The following is an 18,118-nucleotide window of genomic DNA, read 5'->3' on the forward strand; positions in this document are numbered from 1 at the left end:
ATATGGAAGAAATTTCAGCCAAAGGAAAAAACACACCTAAAAATAGGAGTCGATTCAACATGAAACATTTCCCAAAAACCCGAGTAATAGTTATGACACTTCCAGTTCTGTTTTGGAAGAGCTGCTACGTGTCAGACGTGTTTAGAACTCAAATTCACAGCTGCAAAGCAGTCAGCTACAGTTTGCCCTGTTTAGGCATTAAAGTAGCCACATTTGAAGTAATTACAGCTGATGAGACCAAGCAAGGACTGCAAGTGTCGCATTTTCTATGTTGTAAACTCTTTACAAATCCAAGGAAAGACTAGCCTCAGGCAACCTCTCCTCCCTGCACTCCACCTTCCCCTGAGGCAAATACTGGTATAAGAGCTAGACTGAATTCCTTTTTGGCACGCACGGACTCTGGAAGCAAGCAGGAATCTACTCCCCTCATGTAGCTAGCACCAGGTCCTTCTGACTGCTATAGTCACCCCTTTTGTTTTATTTGGAGGTATAAAAGCAGAATATCCAGGATGGGTATTTTTACCACGTAGTAAGTTACTGTACACTGAAAAGCCCATCTTGGCAGAATTCCACAGCCAAAAACAGAAGCTCTCATTTAGAAACCACTGCAAAATGCAATGAAATATTTCTGCAGCAAGCCCTTCGCAAAATCTCCTTACAGTGCCTCTTTATGAAAGGCACAATAGTAGCCTTCTCACAACTAGGACCAGGAGGGAGTCCTTAGGGTGGGTGTTTGTTGTTGTTAATTTTCTGTATAAGATTATACAGAATCCTGCAAGCAGGCATCTCTCATCTTCCCCATCTGCTGAACTGTTAGAAGCCATCACCATAGAGCAAGGGTGGGCAAACTTTGTCCTGAGGGCCACATTGGGATTGCAAAACTGGATGGAGGGTCAGGTAGGGAAGGCTGTGCCTCCCCAAACAGCCTGGCCCCCACCCCCTCCCATTTCTAACCCCCTGACTGCCCTTCCTCAGAACTCCCATCACATCCAACCCCCCCTTCTCCTTGTCCCCTGAATGCCCCCTCCCAGGACCCCCCACCCTTATCCAACCCCCCCGCTCCCTGTCCTCTGACCCCTATCAACACCCCTGCCACCTCCCAAGACCTCCCACCCCACCCCCTATCTAACCATCCCATTCCCCACCCAGTGACTGCCCCCCCAGATCCACACCCCCGCCCCGATACACCCCCCCGGGACCTCATACGTATCCAGCGCCCCTTGTTCCCCATCCCCTGATCCCTACCAAACCGCTGCCCCCAACAGGCCCCCCGGGACTCCCACATTTATGCCACCTCCTCCTCCCCCATCTCTTGAGTACCCTCCGCCCCTTATCCAACCCCCCGGCCCCGACCCACTTACCATGCCGCACAGAGCCGCACGTCTGACAGCCACGCCGCCCGGCCAGAGCCGGACATACTGCCATGCTGCTCTGCAGGGGTGCACAACCCCACTGCCCAGAGCACTGCCCACACAGGGGTGTAGCTGCAGGGGAGGGGCTAGCCTTCCACCATTCTGACTTGCAAACAAAACAAAACCTCAAGTGGACAGGATCCAAAACTTTGTTCCCAGAGTTCATCACAAGCTCTAGTGTAGACAAGGCAGGGATTTACTACCATGCCTCCCTATCCTGCTCTGAGCGGTCTGACTAACCCGTGACCTGTCACTGACAATAAGTATACAGCTGAACTGGTTCTGAGCACCAATCTGCTTCAAATTCAGACAAACCACATTCAGCCCTATTTCAGAAACAGAGGCCAAGACTGCTTGGAGCAAGGCTTAACACACAAAGTAGCACCTTGCTAGAAGCTGCCAAGCCTTTTTCTCCACTAAAGCTCCCATCAATGGGAATTTCCCTCCCCAGAATTCCCTGGTAGAGATTCACATCAATTTCACAGGCTTTACACTGTTTGGACACAAGTGTTTGGGGGTTTTTTGGTAGTACAGTAGCACAAGAAGGTCCTAGCCAACAGAAAGGCCTTAGTGTGCTGGGTGCTGTCTAAACACAGACAGAGACAGTCCCTGCCCCAAAGTGATTATAATCTAAACCCACAGGCTAGCTCAAGACAGGGAAGGGACAGAGAGGTGAAGCAACTGGCTCAGTTGTCAGAGGGTGCTGGCAGTCAGAAAGTTTCCCCTCGGCTCCTGTAGCACCAACTGTAAAGTATAACCCAATTCTCACTGTCTACACGTCAGAGGAAACTAGAAAAGAGCCACAGCCGCTAGAACAAGGATTTTCTAAAACACATTCCTGAGTAAGAAGCTTTTATCAGGCTTTATTTATGTTTGTCTATCTTCCCACTGATTATGTCCTCATGCATTTGGGAAATATTTTGCTTCTTCCTGCTACTGCAGAAACCAATCCAGCTGCCTCCAGCTTAACTTAATCTGAGCAATAGCCACACGGCATCGAGTGCTTCAGAGCCAGGTGTTAGCTGTACAATACACCAGTAAATATGGGCATTAGCAGAGGCATGGCCATCTCAGCAAGCCTAGCTCTGCTTTCCATTCAGAGCCTTGCTCCTGTACTAAGAAGCAATGTGTAGTGTTAATTGCTCCTTAAGAACAGCACCAGGAGCTGGACAGGAAGAGTCCCTCTTTTGGAAGAGGAGCACATGGAAAATGCAATGGGTTTAATCTTCTGCTTCTTTCCTGCTCCCCGTGCAGCATTTTAAAAGCACCCCTGTTCTTCCAAAGAAGCCAGCAGGCATCTCTAACATGTCCAAATTAGAAACCTGGGCACTTCTGAAAACCTTACACTTCCTTTTCAATCACACTTTGGTTTCTCTCACAGAATGTCAACTCGAGCCAAGTGCACCCAGCCTCTGCCAGATCCAGCCCAGGCTCCCTCCCCACCACACACACTCAGCTGCCCTCCCCCAGTGAGAGGGCAGGAGAGGTTGAGTCTGTCCCATCTGATAGTTTCCCTCTCTGTATCCATAAACAGCTGGTCTCTACCATGCCAGCTCCTCTCAAGCCTGTCCTTTCCCCCACAGGAAAAACCTGCACCCATAGCCCGTCCCCCATATTGAATAAAAGGAATCAGTTACAATCACCTCATCTTGTAGCCTAGAGAGACTACAAGTGTCAGAATTCTCTCACCTTAATTTACAGACCACATGCTAGAACCCAATCAGATGTATTCCTCTGTTAGAGGGCTTGCAAAGAGGGAGGGAGAGCTCAGTGGTTTGAGCACTGGCCTGCTAAACCCAGGGTTGTGAGTTCAATCCTTGAGGGGACCACATAGGGATGTGGGGCAAAATCAGTATTAGTCCTGCTAGCAAAGGCAGGGGGCTAGACTCAATGACATTTCAAGGTCCCTTTCAGGTCTAGGAGATAGGATCTCTCTATTTATTTATTTAAATCAACCCAAACTCGTTCCCAGGGCTAGAGAATCTCCTATAAGGATGGAAACAGAGGCCTACTAAAGAACCAAAGCCAAGTCTTACTGCTGTGAAATATAATGGAGTTACTATCCCGAGTCTGCTCAGGGAAGTCTGATTGTGTAACTGCTAATAGCAACCATTACAAAACAATGACATCTGAGATCAGACAAGAAATAAGTGAGCTACAGGAAGTGCTACTCTGTGGTAACTTGTTAAATACCGGATTTGCTAAGCAATGAAACCATTATACAACATCCCCCCAATTCTAGCAGAATGCAAAGCACTTGCCCCCACATCACTTCTGCATCACAAAGTTAGTTTACATAGCTGCCTATTCACCAGCCAGTACACGTCACAGAGCAAGGGGTAGTGTTTCACAGTGCAAATTCAGGTGGGAATTCTGCCCCCAGCCATTAGCTTAGTCTGGAAGAACCCTAAGAAAGCATATTTCCTTACTGGTTTGCAACAAGAGGGTGTGCTCCTGAGCAAGTCACAGGCCTTTTCTCCAGTTGGGAGCGGTTTATCACTACAAATGCAACAGCCTTTGCCTGGGCAGGAAGGAGCTGAATTAGGACTCACTGCAAGCTAATAAGACACCAATTTTGCTGGTTTTAAGCTGATTTAGAGAATTAGGTCAGGGGACAAAAGTCCACTCGTACCCCTAGCTGGGGGTTTAACCCAGCTGCATGTGACTCACGAGGGCTCTGCACTACACAATGGGCAATTGAGGACCTACCTGACCACAGTATTTGTGCAAGGGATGAGATAAGGTCAGCAACAGGCATTCAGAGAACTTAAAGGACATCAGCCCACAGAAAGAGCTGCAGACCACGCTCATTGTTTCATGCTATCAGTTTAGTTTGTCCCACAAGTAAATGGCAGTACCATGACACACACCCAGCCAGGCCGGCAGTTATATTAAGAATGGCCAGCATCTCCAGAAGCTGTGATACTCTTATCAGAGCAAAACTGTATGAATCAAAGTACTGGAGCTACCCACTCACCCTCACATCCTTATGCAGTGCCAGCTGTTAGACTGGCACAGATTCCCTTACTTATCCATTGCCTACTTTATACCATCCCTTATTAAAACAGCCTATGGGTGTTGGCTAAAGCAAAATCTCTTCAATCACAGTTGAGGGCAGGATGTTGTTTAAGCTTGGAATAAAATTATTAAGGATGTCCTAGGGAAACATGCTAGAACTCATGAGTGAAATGTGGGAGCAGACTCTACCCCAGGCCCTAGTGAAAGGAGAGTGAATCTCTGGGTCAGAGATGAATGCCATAGATTCCCATCTGTGATGAGACTGTAAGAGGCCCAGGGAGTGACTCAAAGACATATCACAAAAAACATGAGCCTTTTTTATATTTGAACATCTGCTGCTTATGGAAACACTCCTTGGCTCACACACCTTGTGATGTGCATTCAGAAGATTCTCATAAAGCAGGGAGACGGACTCAGCTCCTCCTGGTAGGGAGAAGGAGGGGAAAAAAGGGGGAGTGGGTTAGATTGGATTACCCTTGTGGTCCCTTCTAAACCTAGGATTCTATGACATGGCTAATGAGCACCCTGTGTGTGTCAAGTGTTTGGTGACCCAGCAAATACAACCAACACTATTCAACATGAACCATAGCTGCCAATCCCTCGTTCCAGACAAGTGAAGAATCGATCCCTTTCGCTCTAGCTACTTATTCTTGAATATTTCACCTTCCGACGAGGAGTGAGAGAACGAGCAGGTTTGCAACAGAATTTTAACAGAACCAGAACATTTGGAGAGGAAACACTTCTTGGCCAAAATGCTTCCTGTTAACAAGCATTTTCCTGAAGTCACCTACAGCCCATTTGCCTTCTAACTAAGGGTATGGCTACATTTGGAATTTCAAAGCACTGCCACGGCAGCGCTTTGAAGTGTGAGTGTAGACAGAGCGGCAGCGCTGGGAGAGAGCTCTCCCAGCGCTGCATGTAAACCCCATCCCTTACGGGTGTAACTTGCAGCACTGGGAGCCACGCTCCCTGCGCTGCTGCCCTGATTACACTGACGCTTTACAGCGCTGTATCTTGCAGCGCTCAGGGGGGTGTTTTTTCACACCCCAGTTGCAGCGCTGTAAAGTGTGAGTGTAGCCAAGCCCTAAGTGGGAACTGGAGTGAATTAGACCATACTCTGCAGTTACCCAGGCTCACCAAACAGAAAGTTCAGTGGTTGTAGATGATATTGCAGGTAAAGTAGCAGAGAAAAAAAAGTGAGGGGCTAATAGCAGAGACGTCACATGAGACCCTAGAAGGTTAAACTGCAGAGATAAAAGTTTCCTATTAAATGATCTTTAAAGTCTGTCCAAGTCAGTAACAGGAATCAAATCACATGACAAAAGGTGTTAAGTATCTTCAAGATTTAAACACACCACTCAAAAAATTATATATACACATACACATATCACTACTAAAGTAACTATATGAGGCTGTTTAATTACTGTATTTAACAAGCATGAAGCCAAACCTCTGCAGGGCAGAAATAATCGAAAGCAGATTGTTTTGCTCCTGGCCTCATAGTATGCTTAGTGCAGTTCCTTCACTTTCATGCTGCACTGGGGCTGATCTCAGATATCCACATTTCTATGGCTGGTTCATAGCTGTGCTTGTCAGCCTCTTCTGGGCCTGGGGGGAGGAGACCTAGTACCCCCTGCCTACTTCAGACAAGAGCATGTCTAGTGCATGGAGACGGCATGGTCAGTTGGGCAGCTGCACACAACAAGGGAGTATTGCTGGCTGTGCTTGCCAAGCTGAGCAGCCAGGAAAAGGTATTTCAAAAATATGAAGGCTATTTTAAAGGGATGGAGGTGGCTTCCAGACTCTGTCCCCTGGGCAGTGGAGCTCACAATAGTGACCAGTGTGGTCACTAAGAGAATGTGTATTGTGGGGCAGCCGCTGGAAAATTGTTAGTATCAATGCTCACATCATTTCGAGCTCAATGGGTGGCTCCATGCCACTCAAGGAGATGGTTTTACTGTGTGGCTGTAACGGGGCACTTATATTAACGGGAGACAAATTTTAGTGCAGACACATGCACAAATAGGTTAACCTCAGCTGAGTTACCGTTCACCCAGTCTTGTGGCATAGATGAGGCTTTAGACTATCAGGGAGTGTTTTAAAGTCACTTATGTGACAAGGTTTGATCAGAAGCAGCTCCAAGTGTTAAATATAACCCTGCACACAACATCTCTGAATATTACATAATTGTACTCTGCCACTCTGCCAGCTTCTAAGTGGTACCTCTCATAAGTGAGTCATACTGACAATGGTGAGGAGACCCACATTTTCTTGTAAAACTACTCAATATAAACTGGTTTCATGGCTGGAGGAGGAGGAAAAAAAAAAAAGTCATAAGAGCTGCAAGTGCAACAATAAAACCAGTGCCACAATGTTTAATTGGATTCAACTTTCAGCAGAATCTCTCCTTAGCCCACATGCAGCTTTTCAAAAAACACACATAAGTGTATGTGGCATTAAGTTGTGCAAGTTTTTAGTCCTGCACACATTACTGGGTATTTTCCATTTTAGCTGCCAGATAAGCCAGCACAAATTTAAGATCAAAGTTCAGAAGATGGGACATAAGCAAGCAAGCTTCTTTCACCACCAGGATCAGGAATCCACCAGGCCTAAGCAAAACAAGTCCAGTACCTAAGGGAACAGGACAGGTCAAGGTCATGTCCAGGGCAGCACAGGGGAGCATATAATGCAGTTGCCCAATGCAACTGGTCTGTAAATTTAATTTTTAAGTCAGTATCCAGTTATTTAGTTTTCAAGCATGAGACAGAGCAAAACAGAATTCTCCTCTTTTATGCTGTCAGAGATCTAAATTACAGACAGCCCTATGTATGTACCATGCATTCAGAACCAAAACAGACACTGGCATATCTTCCATCCCTCTTCCCATTTCACACTATGCCCAGACAGTAGGTAGCCTCACATACCATGTGTCTTGCAATAACAAGGTACAAAATACAGACATTCTGCTTTGAACTGCCTTATTCGTTGGTTAATAAAAGGTATAATTAAGCATGAGCAGGCAACTCTTACACTTATAAAAGACATGTTCAGGTACATAGAGGCAGCAATGAAAGTAAAATTCATGTTTTACTTTCATGAGATTTCAGGCATCTCTTTTCATCAAAAATAAAAAAACAGCTATTTTCATCATCTTCTGTGAAATAGCTTGATCAGTGTTCAGGGTTAACAGCTAAAACTGTAAAAGCAGCAAAGAATCCTGTGGCACCTTATAGATTAACAGACGTTTTGGAGCATGAGCTTTCGTGGGTGAATACCCACTTCCTCAGATGCATGTAGTGAAAATTTCCAGGGGCAGGTATATATATGCTAGCAAGCAAGCTAGAGATAACGAGGTCAGTTCAATCAGGGAGGATGAGGCCCTGTTCTAGCAGTTGAGGTGTGAAAACCAAGAGAGGAGAAACTGGTTCTGTAGTTGGCAAGCCATTCACAGTCTTTGTTCAGTCCTGAGCTGATGGTGTCAAATTTGCAGATGAACTGAAGCTCAGCAGTTTCTCTTTGAAGTCTGGTCCTGAAGTTGTTTTGCTGCAGGATGGCCACCTTAAGGTCTGCTATAGTGTGGCCAGGGAGATTGAAGTGCTCTCCTACAGGTTTTTGTATATTGCCATTCCTAATGTCTGATTTGTGTCCATTTATCCTTTTCCGTAGAGACTGTCCAGTTTGGCCGATGTACATAGCAGAGGGGCATTGCTGGCATATGATGGCGTATATTACATTGGTGGATGTGCAGGTGAATGAACCAGTGATGGTGTGGCTGATCTGGTTAGGTCCTGTGATGGTGTCACTGGTGTAGATATGTGGGCAAAGTTGGCATCGAGGTTTGTTGCATGGATTGGTTCCTGAGCTAGAGTTATTATGGTGCGGTGTGCAGTTACTGGTGAGAATATGTTTCAGGTTGGCAGGTTGTCTGTGGGCAAGGACTGGCCTGCCACCCAAGGCCTGTGAAAGTGTGGGATCATTGTCCAGGATGGGTTGTAGATCCTTGATGATGCGTTGGAGGGGTTTTAGCTGGGGGCTGTATGTGATGGCCAGTGGAGTCCTGTTGGTTTCTTTCTTGGGTTTGTCTTGCAGTAGGAGGCTTCTGGGTACATGTCTGGCTCTGTTGATCTGTTTCCTTATTTCCTCGTGCGGGTATTGTAGTTTTGAAAATGCTTGGTGGAGATTTTCTAGGTGTTGGTCTCTGTCTGAGAGGTTAGAGCAGATGCAGTTGTACCTCAGTGCTTGGCTGTAGACAATGGATCGTGTGATGTGTCTGGGATGGAAGCTGGAGGCATGAAGGTAGGCATAGCGGTCGGTAGGTTTTCGATATAGGGTGGTGTTAATGTGACCATCACTTATTTGCACCGTGGTGTCAAGAAAGTGGACCTCCCGTGTAGATTGGTCCAGGCTGAGGTTGATGGTGGGGTGGAAGCTGTTGAAATCGTGGTGGAATTTTTCCAGAGTCTCCTTCCCATGGGTCCAGATGATGAAGATGTCATCAATGTAGCAGAGGTAGAGAAGGGGCGTGAGTGGACGAGAGGTGAGGAAGCGTTGTTCCAGGTCGGCCATAAAGATATTGGCATATTGTGGGGCCATGCAGGTGCCCATAGCAGTGCCACTGATCTGGAGATATATATTGTCATCAAATTTGAAATAATTGTGTGTAAGTATAAAGGCACAGAGCTCAGCAGCCAGTTGTGCTGTGGCATCATCAGGGATAGTGTTCCTGACAGCTAGAACTGGCATCAGGAGAAGAACAGTCACAGCAAATCTCAGAAGGCATAGAAGGATGGTAGAAACATTTAAACAGCAATTGGACCTCAGTGGAATACCTCCACACTTGAATGGGGTCATCCAGCAGATTTGCTGCCTCTAGGGAAGGACAAGCTGCATAAACACCATCTCTACACTGATTTAATACAGCAATGAGAACTAGTAGTTCCTTGGGCTTCCCCGTCTGTCTGTATCCACCTACTATCTCTTGTCTTGTATTGAGACTGTAAACTCTCTGGGGCAGGGACAGCCTTTGTTGTGTTTGTACCGTGCCTAGCACAATGGGGTCCTGGTCCATGACTCCAACACGTAAGCACTACTGCAATACAAATAAAAATATAGCAGCAGCAAGAGTGTCCTAGGAGACACAGATGAATTGTAAAATGGGACAGCTAAAGTGAACTTGTACAGTTTACAAAGAGTTACACTTCAAACTTGGCTCCTAGATCTGGTTCCTCATCTACATTTTTCCAAGTTTATGAACGGTTTGCTATCTACAGCAGATTAAGGCCAGAAGTGAATCACTGTGCAGGAGGTCAGACCAGAGGAGCAGAATACAGGCCACAGAATGCCACCCAATAATCCTTATATCAAGTCCAAAAATGTGTGGCTGAACTACAGTATGTCTGTCAGAGAGCTAGCCAATCTCGTTTTAAAGACTGCAAGTGATGGAGAACCCAGTAAATCTGTTGGTAAACTGCTCCACTGGTTAATTACTCTGACTGTTAAAAACGCAGGCCTTATATGTCTTAAGAGTTCTTTGAGTTATTGTAATCCATTGGAAATCAGCCAGCCAACCAGTTCATACACTAGTCAACAACCAAACAGATAGGTCTCCACTCTTTGTATTCTCCTCCCATGCAAGCTTTTATTCCTTTTTAGCAATTTCAGTGTCAAGGCTGTAAAATGGCACAAAGGCATTAAAAGAAAAAACCCAAGTGCAATTAGGTCAGAATGGTGAAGCTCAAAATTTTTAATAGGACAATTCAGTTAATTCTGACTTGATCTTTACAATTCAGGCCTGGTCCACACTACACAGTTAAATCGATTTAAACAGCGTTAAATCGATTTAACTCTGTACCCGTCCACACTACAAGGCACTTTAAATCGATTTTAAGGGCTCTTAAAATCGATTTCTGTACTCCTCCCCAACGAGAGGAGTAACCCTAAAATCGATATTACTATATCGATTTAGGGTTAGTGTGGACGGAAATCGAAGTTATTGGTCTCATTCCTTTAATGTAGCTACCCAGAGTGCACCGCTCCGGAAATCGATGGTAGCCTAGGACCATGGACGAACACCACCGAATTAATGTGCCCTAGTGTGGACGCATAAAATCGATTTTATAATATCGGTTTTATAAAACCGGTTTTAGTAATTTCGATTTTATGCTGTAGTGTAGACGTAGCCTCAGTCTTATCCATTTAGCTAACACTTGAAATTTGTCAGTCAAAAAAACAGATTTCTCTGAAGTACCAGTACTTTGTTGCCAAGCTAAAAGTATACCCAAAAAATGGACTAATTCTTACAGCGTAACTGACAGAAGTCTGAAGTTTTAAAACTTGTGTTAAGTCACTTTAAGCATGGTTTGTCAATTATATTTTGTCAAGGTCCAAATTTTTTGGTCAAAGTATAGTCAAGGTCTAGACTCCAGAGGAAAATAAAACAATGATAATAAGTAAATAAAAAGATTTCAGGGTCCATTCAAAAGCATCTGGCAGTCCAGATTTGGCCTGCAGTCCACCTGTTGACTAGCCCTGCTTTAAGCCACTTTATTTTTACTATATGTAGAAACTTAAGACTCACAGGCTGGACACTTAAAAAATGAAGGCCTATATTCTCTTGGATAAAAAAAAATTCTTACCAGTCAGCCTATGCAATAGCACATGCACATCAGATATCCTGTTGTGTTAAAAACATACACTGTGAGATCTGCTTAGTGAGTACTTATCTGGTTCAAACTGTTTATTTAGGCTACAATGGTCTGATTTCAGGACTACTGAGCACCTGCCATTAAGCAAAATCCCGAAGCTCTGAAACTATTTAAAAAATAAATCAGGCCATACATTTTAGCACAGGAAGCATGTGAGAGTCCAAGGAACCAGTTAAATGCTATGTCTGTACAGTAACAACAGAAAGTTCTACTCTACAGATTATGTACATAATGAGGTATAGAGTGCAATTTGTTAGGACAATCACCAGTGACTTTTTTTGCTGGTGTGACAGCAAGTAGACTAAAAGAGCTCCATTCATTCCATATACAAGATATTAAGATACAACTCATACTTGATGAGTCTGGTCAGTTTAGGTTCCAGTTGGAATTTTATTTGGAGGGGTTGAGCTCTCAGATCAGAGACTAGCATAAGCAGAAGAGCTGCTGTGATATGTCAGTTTCAGTAAGATTGTTTAATTTAAGCTAGCAAGGCAATTCCATCTTCTAAAGCCTGAAATTTGTTGTTATAAATCTCAACCCCAGAAAAGGTAAACCAGCAATATTTTCCTTTTTTTGGTACAGGGAATCAAGGAGGCTATTAGCAATGTTATTTTGGGTACAAATGACCTAGAAGCACAAGAATGAAGGACACCTGAAGAGCAGAGATGAAGTTTGCATATACTGTATTGTGCAGACCCACTCCTAGCTGGAGTTGAGTCCCTGTACTCCCCCTACAGATAGGCAACACAGCATTAGTCACTAAGCAAAGTATGTCACATTTTACTACTTATGACTGCAGTGCTGGTCCCTGGATTGCATCAGTCATGAGACAACAGTGTCAAGCATTGCTCCCAACAACTCAGATTGACAAGAACATGAACAGCTGAAGTGCCCTTCCAGAGCAAGGTGTTGTGCCATCTAGATAACAAAACAGTAATTGCCTTATATTGCAGTATTATTTTAACAGAGCAGATACAAGCACACGGTTAAATGCAAGGGATCAAGAAGCAGGATGTACTCTGCATTTCAGGGTATTACTGATAAAAACTGCAGAAGTTCAAGAGCACCTTTAACTTCCTCTAAATGAAATTCTTAGGAAATGAAGGGAGCGAATGAAAAATGTCTAAGAACCCTCTAGTATATACATTCAAGCAGTCCCTTCACTTGTCCACCCACCCTACAATGACAGCCTTGAAACAGGACACCAGTCCTGCACCTCACCAGCAGGAGTGAAAGGGGAAGTACAGAGGGCTTGTCTACATCACAAAGTTGCAGCGCTGGTGAGGTGGTTACAGCGCTGCAACTTAGGAGGTGTACACATCTGCAGGGCATCACCAGCGCTGCAACTCCCTGTTTGCAGCGCTGGCCGTACTCCCGTTTTGTCTCAGGTGTAGAGGATCCAGCGCTGGTAATCAAGTGTAGACACTTACCAGCGCTTTTCTTGACCTCCGTGGAATAAGCAGGTATCCCAGCATACCTGAGGAAGCCTCTGGTAATCAAGCAGGTCTCCTTCCCCGGTTTGCTCTCGCGTTCCCCGAACCCCCCTTGAAGCCGCCCAACAGCGCTGCAGTGTGGCCACATCTAACACCACTTACAGCGCTGGTTGCTGTAAGTGTGGCCACTCTGCAGCGCTGGCCCTATACAGCTGTACTAATACAGCTGTAACAACCAGCGCTGCAAAATTGTAGATGTAGACATACCCAGAGAGAAACAAGCAGAGACCTCACTATGATATGTACCAACATCCACCACTAAAGATCATGAATTTAACCAGTCTCTAAGCCTGTGGTCCTAGCACAATATCAGTAGTAGAGTGAGGCAAGTTTTAGCATTGAAATCCGTCACATCATAGACTCCAAGGTTGTACCAGGATTAGTATGCAGGGTGACCCACACACACACAACATTCTGTTCACAGGAAGTGGCCAGCCAACTATCCCCATTTCTTGCTGTTGCAGATATTTGTATAATAAGGGCTTCTCCCTTCCAGTCCCCAAAACAGTAACTAGGTGGGTGGAAGCATACTTCCATCGATGTAGGTGCACCTATACCAGTGGTTAGGTCTGCATAGCTACAAAATCAGTGGTGTGAATTGTGCACACCCTTGAGCATTGTACCTATATCAACCTAAGTTTAGGCCCAAGTTAGGGTGGCAGAAAAAAATTAAAGTAGGAAAGCTTGTATTTTTAAAAGTTTCAAAGATTTTCTTAGTATGAAAGAAGGGAAGAAATCAGGGACAAGCAAAACATAACACTAAATGCCTCAGGATGTAACTGCGCTGAACCTCCAAAAATATCCAGCAAATTTAAAAATGAATTTAAGAGAGAAATAGGATTAGCAAATTGGGTACAGTAGACAAATCAAGAGCCGAAACATTCATTGCTCTATCATAGCGAGAGACTACTCCAGATATATCATTTTTTCCTGTATCTCTTCCCTTTAAAAAATGGATATCCTTACTAGATGGAATTAGGAGTTCAGGCCTCCAGGGGTAAGCTAGAACCTAAAGAACAAGGGTCCTGTTTAAGTGACAGTTCATTTGACTTCAGTAGTAGTTTTCAGAGGATTTGAAAGGATTTTATGAAAATTAAGCCTTAGTACCTCTGTGATATAAGCAAGTAGTATCCCCAAATTGGGCAGGGGGGAATAAGGCAAACAGAGGTTAAGCAACTTGCCTACAGTCCCACAGCAAGTCAGTGGTCGATCCAAGAGGAGAACCCAGAACTCTGTTTTATGAACTAGCTGCTAGACCATACTTATTACTGAAGAAAGCAACACAGTGTATAGAATTTCAGCAGAATGCTGTCTAAGCAGGAAATATCAGTATCTCCAAGGCTCAGGCCATGTCTACATCTAAAATTTTGCAGCGCTGGTTGTTACAGCTGTATTAGTACAGCTGTATAGGGCCAGCGCTGCAGAGTGGCCACACTTACAGCAACCAGCGCTGCAAGTGGTGTTAGATGTGGCCACACTGCAGCGCTGTTGGGCGGCTTCAAGGGGGGTTCCGGGACGAGAGAGCAAACCGGGAAAGGAAACCAGCTTCGCCGCGGTTTGCTCTCTCGGTCCCGGAGCCACCCAGCAAACCGCAGGGAAGGAGACCTGCTTGCTCGGGGTTCCGGGACCGAGAGAGCAAACCGGGAACGCCGCGGTTTGCTCTCTCGGTCCCGGAGCCAGCCAGCAAACCGCAGGGAAGGAGACCTGCTTGCTCGGGGTTCCGGAACCGAGAGAGCAAACCGGGAACGCCGCGGTTTGCTCTCTCGGTCCCGGAGCCAGCCAGCAAACCGCAGGGAAGGAGACCTGCTTGCTCGGGGTTCCGGGACCGAGAGAGCAAACCGGGAACGCCGCGGTTTGCTCTCTCGGTCCCGGAGCCAGCCAGCAAACCGCAGGGAAGGAGACCTGCTTGCTCGGGGTTCCGGGACCGAGAGAGCAAACCGGGAACGCCGCGGTTTGCTCTCTCGGTCCCGGAGCCAGCCAGCAAACCGGGAAAGGAGACCAGCTTCGCCGCGGTTTGCTCTCTCGGTCCCGGAACCCCGAGCAAGCAGGTCTCCTTCCCTGCGGTTTGCTGGCTGGCTCCGGGACCGAGAGAGCAAACCGCGGCGTTCCCGGTTTGCTCTCTCGGTCCCGGAACCCCGAGCAAGCAGGTCTCCTTCCCTGCGGTTTGCTGGCTGGCTCCGGGACCGAGAGAGCAAACCGCGGCGTTCCCGGTTTGCTCTCTCGGTCCCGGAACCCCGAGCAAGCAGGTCTCCTTCCCTGCGGTTTGCTGGCTGGCTCCGGGACCGAGAGAGCAAACCGGGAAAGGAAACCAGCTTGATTACCAGAGGCTTCCTCCTTCCACGGAGGTCAAGAAAAGCGCTGGTAACTGTCTACATTGGATTACCAGCGCAGGATCACCAGCGCTGGATCCTCTACACCCGAGACAAAACGGGAGTACGGCCAGCGCTGCAAACAGGGAGTTGCAGCGCTGGTGGTGCCCTGCAGATGTGTACACCTTCAAAGTTGCAGCGCTGTAACTCCCTCACCAGCGCTGCAACTTTCTGATGTAGACAAGCCCTCAGACAGTTGCAGAACTGAAGAAGCACTAGACAAATCCTTTCCAAAAGTAAATGGAGCAACTTTATTTGACTCAACCAAGAGCACATCCCTTACAAGGATCAAAAACCTATTCTAAAAAGAGCCATATTGGTGACTGTGAAGCTATTATTGCTTTAAAGCTCGGAATCACAAGTTCTTTCCTACAGGAACACCAGCAATGCACCCAAAAAGTGAGGTTTGCCTCCTATAAATTTTGTCATGTGTCAAGTGCTGAAACTGTACTTTATGCTTTTCATTCCAGTGAGCACATCTGTGCCAAAGTTAAGAAGAGAGTCATCCACTGCCAATTAAGCCATCTACATTAAAACATTTTGATGATAGTACAGTGCACCAGATTAATAGCCCTGAAACAGAAATCCTCCGTTTCTGCCCATATGTAGCAAAGCTACAGCATGGGAAGCATCAGGGCAACGTTCCCACACAGACTGAGTCTCCCATTCCTCCCAGACACAGCCAGTCCCCCAGCATGGGGCTGTAAAGGAATCAATAATTTTAGAGGCAAAAAGCCTCCTACTAACCCACTCCCCAACCAGCCAAATCCCCTTCCAACTGATGCCTTAGCAGCTAAGGGCCCCACGTCCCACTCCACAAGCCCTGTGAGCTACTTTGTGCCCCCTGACCTGGGACTAGAGCAAACTGAGGCCCAGAGAGGAAAGGCCACGTGCCCCAGAAAGCAAGCATCCATGATAGGGGCCCTCATCCAGCCTGAGCATGGATGCCCCACCCGTGAGCTCTTACCTAGCCAGAAACCCACAGCCCCCCTCCATCAGCACATCAGGCTTCCCTAGCCTTCCCCACACCCAGCCCCTCTAAGTCTCCTGTGACCTACCCCACATCAGGCTCCCCTCCTACCCCCTTCCCCTATAACCCCCCATCCCATCCCCAACCCCCGTCTTTTAACCCCTTCCCCCCCCCCCGTCTCCAGCCCGCCCAACCCCTCTCACACTCCCCCCACCCCCAGGCCGGTGCCGAGCCCGCCACGTGCGGAGCGACCCCGCGGCCCTACCGGTGCACACAGCGCGGCCCGCGCTCTCCGCCAGCGGATCTGCTCCCAGCCGGTTCGCGCCCGCACTGGCTCCTTAAGAGCCCGGCCGGGAGCCCCCGCGGGAGGTGGAGCCAGCCCGGCGGGGCGGAGCGGGGGCTGCCCTCAGGGCTGGGGGGGGGGGCGCGCTCTCGGGGTTCGGGCCGTGGGGGGGGAGTTGCCCACTCACAACGGGGGGGTCGATCCTATTTTTCAAGATCCAAATTTCTTGGCAGAGCCGAGGTCCAGACTCCAGAAAAAAAAAAATTTAAAAGGCCAACAACGAGATTAAGTCAACAGGAAGATTTCAGGGTCTGTGCAAGTGTGCCCCGGCTTTGTGGCCCACACACCTGTAGGCCAGGGGTTCTGCCGGGCCCCCAGCTGGCTATGTGGGGGGCCATGGCTGAGGACCCCCCGGTAGACCCCATCTCTTACAGAGCAGCCTCTTCAGAGGCAGACACAGAGAGTGGCACCATGTGGTAGGGCACAGGGCTCGTGTCTGGGGCTAGCAGCAAAACAACGTTTCGGTTTGGTGAAAAGTTTAGAGATTTTGACGTTTATTTTTCATTCTGATGTGAAATGAAAACAGAAACCTGACAATTTTTGTAGAACAACGTCACGCACAAAAGAGCCCCACCGGAGATAGCTAACAGTCTTATGATTAGGGCAGCAGGTCTCAAGTGTGGGTATGTGTACCCCTAGGGCAGGGGTAGGCAACCTATGGCACGTGTGCCAAAGGCGGCGCGCAAGTTGATTTTCAGTGGCACTCACACTGCCTGGGTCCTGGCCACCGTTCGGGGAGATCTGCATTTTAATTTAATTTTAAATGAAGCTTCTTAAGCATTTAAAAAACTTTATTTACTTTACATACAACAATAGTTTAGTTATATATTATAGACTTATGGAAAGAGTCCATCTAAAAACATTAAAATGTATCACTGGCACGTGAAACCTTAAATTGGAGGAGTGGGGGGTTTGGGAACCCCTGTGGGTTCGTGAAATGTTACAGGGGGTTCTCGGGAAAAAAAATTCCCTAATGGTGGACAGAGCTGTTCCTAGGGTCCCGGGGCAGCATGAGGTCAGCAGCCTGGAGCCCCTGGACTTCCAAGAGCTAAGCAGATCAAAGCAAGCATATCTATCACACTGAGGAGATTTCAACTTCAAGACACCTTATAAGAAATGGAAAGGGAGGTGGATATTTTTTGCTGTTTTAAAAATTAAATAGGCAGCCAGTATTGTTTTAAAAATTATGATGAAGAACAAGTTTAAGCTTTGTTTTAAAGTACATTGTTTTCCTGAACTGCTCAAGACCTGAATGCTTATGTAGGAGGAACGCTTTGAGTTGGCTTCTTAAATACCTTCATGCTGTTTCATATCTGACACTCCTTAATGAAAAATAGGAGCCTTGTCTTGTAACAGTCTTATTCAAAGTGATACAAGCTATGAAAGTGAGATCTTGGAAGAGTGTTGCCGTTTTCACAATGTAATAAAAATGTTGTCATGATAAATAATAATTAATAATAAATAGTGTATTATAAGCATGTCATAAAAACAAATTTTATATTTCAAAGATCACTACTTTTATAATTTATACCCAAGTAAAGAAGAAAATCGCCTGGAAATATTCATTTTCAGGAGGGGGTTCACGAGACATGACATTTTAGTGAAAGGGGTTCACAGGTTGTTAAAGTTTGGGAACCACTGAATTAGAGTGAATAAATGAAGACTCGGCATACCACTTGTGAAAGGTTGCAGACCCCTGCCCTAGGGGAACACAGAGGTCTCCCAGGGGTACATCAACTCATCAAGGTATTTGCCTAGTTTTACAACAGGCTACATAAAAAGCACCAGCAAACTAAAATGTCATACAAT

The 18,118-nt window shown here is 46.5% G+C and overlaps 1 protein-coding gene across 2 annotated transcripts in view; it reads right to left on the reverse strand.

Moving 5' to 3' along the window:
- Positions 1–16,310, reverse strand: part of SLC16A1 (solute carrier family 16 member 1) — a 35,189-nt gene extending 18,879 nt beyond the window's left edge. The window contains exons 1-2 of one of the 2 annotated variants that reach the window (XM_030561745.1): positions 16,232–16,290; positions 4,798–4,853 (exon numbers count right to left, since the gene is read on the reverse strand). The gene's annotated coding sequence lies outside the window, so the exon portion shown is untranslated. Of the gene's footprint in view, positions 1–4,797; positions 4,854–16,231 lie in introns of both variants that reach the window. The other variant, XM_030561744.1, reaches the window with a different exon arrangement.
- Positions 16,311–18,118: the final 1,808 nt, after the last annotated feature.

Source organism: Gopherus evgoodei, chromosome 4 (assembly GCF_007399415.2).
Source record: "Gopherus evgoodei ecotype Sinaloan lineage chromosome 4, rGopEvg1_v1.p, whole genome shotgun sequence".
Taxonomy (NCBI): Eukaryota; Metazoa; Chordata; order Testudines; family Testudinidae; genus Gopherus; species Gopherus evgoodei.